Raw genomic sequence first — 2,533 nt, forward strand, 5'->3', positions numbered from 1 at the left:
TTACAGTGGGCTAATCCCCAGATTTACAAATGAAACTGAATTCCCTGGGGCACTGTGTGTGATTTTTTGGTTTTGTAATGGGAGATGTGAATTGATGACAACAACCAGCTGTACCTATAGGCTGGGGAGGCTATAATGCTTTTATTTATTCTCCAGGTGTGACAAGCTTGCAGCCAGCATGGACAGCAGGGTCCTTGTTAACCAAAATCCCTCAGTGTCTGTTATAAATACAAGAGTGGGAGAAGTTTCATTACATTCAGAATGAGCCCACAACACTCTGAAGCCTGTGTTGGTGTATCTGCTACCACAAAGCTGAGTTCCTAGGGAAGAGCTGGACCTCTTCCAAGAAAGGCTTCAATAACATGGGAAATGGAAGGCAGGATGAAAAATGCAACAACTGAGAGCAGACTGCAGAAGATGGATCATCAGACAGTATAAATTCTGCTGGCACCCTGGATGTTAATGACTCATCAGGCCCTTTTCTTCCTCCAGGCCCAGTTTGAGTGGAATATTGATTGCTTTACCGTAAGTTCTTGTTTACTGCAGCTAGATTCAAACACAAAGCTGCGTGATAGTAGAATTGGAAGTTTTCTAGAAAAAAACCCCAACACATTATATTTAGGCTCCAATTCCATACAGTTAGCCCTTAAACTGTTCTGTTTTTAAAGCATAGGCAAGAGCAAAGAAGAGAAAAAAAACCCCAAAAGTGATCAGAAAAACCACTGAAATTTCTGGTACTTCTGTCTGCAGGTACTGTCACAAAAATAACCCAAAACCCCGTTACTTTAAAAGCCCCAGGGATTGAGCTGTAACTGGAGGAGCAGGACTGCAGAGCTGGCATTGTGTCACACATGTCAGATGGTTGTAAATGCATCAGGCTGAGTGTCTGGCAGCACGTGGCAGCTGTCAAAACCAGGACAATGTTTGTGTGCCTACAAGCTGTCTTCTCCATTTGCCTTTTTGACTCCTGGAGGGGTGAGCAGAAACTGGAATTCAGAGCAGGAGACTTGAGGCAATGCCTCTGATTCCTCCATTTTCCCACCTTTGTGCAGGTAGTGCTGTAAGAGCTGAAGCACATGAAGTGTTTGTGCATTTTTGGATGTACCATTGAGAACACACCTCTTGACAGTATTCACAGTCAGTGTTCATCCTTTTTTTCTGATGACAGGCCTCTGCATTGTGGAAATAGTCCCAAAATATAGCTGATAGCAAAACAGACTCTACTATGTACTACCTGTACTGCCTGCTGGTCCAGGCATATTCTGTGCACCTGAGAAATGCTACACCATGAGTTTCTAATTTCTGTTTTCTCCCTCCTGGATTTTCCTGACTCGGGGCAATTCAGGTCATACAAACAGGAAGTTATGCTTTGCATCAGGAATTTCTGAACCTCAACTTCCAACAGAACTCATGGGTAAGCTAATAAAACCGTGGAAATAAAAGGCTTTAGAGAGGTCAAAAAGCTGCTTTTATGCAGGAAGTAGTAGAATTTTAACCATAATTATTTTTTCACCTTGAATTATTAACATATGCCATAAAAATGTTATAAACAGAGGACAAACAGGACATTCTGCTAGAATTTCAGAGTTTGATATTTTCACCTAAAACATACCCTCTTTGATGATACAGCCATTGAAACAGGGGTATCCATAAAAGCTGTTAAACATAAGGGATGTTACTCTCTTATGGCTACTTTAAAATCCAAAGGGATTGAATCTTGCCTGTTCTTTACATAATAATGACAAAGTTTATAATTTTACCTTTATGACCAAGAAATTAGGCTGACTGCTTGGGAAAGCAGTCAAACTGGAGTGTTACCTGAGTGTCTTCTAGTGAAACTACTCTTCTGAGATAATGAATGAATATAGCTCTGCCAAAGACAAACATTTTTCTTTTTACAAATTTAACTCCTGTCATAAACACTTCTCAAGAAGAAAAAAATGAAACCTTTCCTGGAAAATAGTTTCAAGGCATATATTCTGAACCTTAGCATCAACAGCAGCAGTCTTGCTTTGCCTTGTTAATTTCTAATAGGCTGAGCAACACGGCCATTAGCTTTGCCTTGGTACAAAAGTTGCTTTAAAAAGGCCATAGAGAGTACTTAGTTGTTCTGCAATGATTCCAGGTTTGCCTGACTCCAGGGAAAAACGTAATAACTCCAACACTAACCTGAAATAAATAAGGAGGGAACCAGTCCTTGCTCCAGCAGACAGAGGATTCTGATTCCCACAATTAGAATGGGGAATATTCCCCTGACCAGCCCCATCCAGGGGCAATCTGCCTTCCCTGGCTTCTGAACTTCCAGTTAGAAGAAATCCTAACCTGGCCTGAGAAACACACTGAGGAAGAGCACGAAAGGAAAAGAACAAAGCCTAGACTGATGCTTTCAGCTCCTTTCCTTCTCTAGACTGCAATTTATATAAATGCCAACAATGACTTTCACTCCTGAGGCTATTGATTTCCCAGCACCCTGCCCTTAAATCCATCCAGGCAGAGAATTACACATGAGAAAAGAGAGAAAAGATGGGCTGTA

General features: G+C 41.3%; 1 long non-coding RNA gene across 1 annotated transcript; it reads left to right on the top strand.

Annotated features, from left to right (window-relative positions):
- The first annotated feature begins 207 nt into the window (after positions 1 to 207).
- LOC135444853 (uncharacterized) lies at positions 208 to 1,151 on the top strand. Its single transcript, XR_010439325.1, has 2 exons — positions 208 to 525; positions 751 to 1,151. It is a non-coding gene; the product is annotated as an uncharacterized LOC135444853 (long non-coding RNA).
- The last annotated feature ends 1,382 nt before the right edge of the window (positions 1,152 to 2,533 follow it).

This window comes from Zonotrichia leucophrys, chromosome 3 (assembly GCF_028769735.1).
Source record: "Zonotrichia leucophrys gambelii isolate GWCS_2022_RI chromosome 3, RI_Zleu_2.0, whole genome shotgun sequence".
Classification (NCBI taxonomy): domain Eukaryota; kingdom Metazoa; phylum Chordata; class Aves; order Passeriformes; family Passerellidae; genus Zonotrichia; species Zonotrichia leucophrys.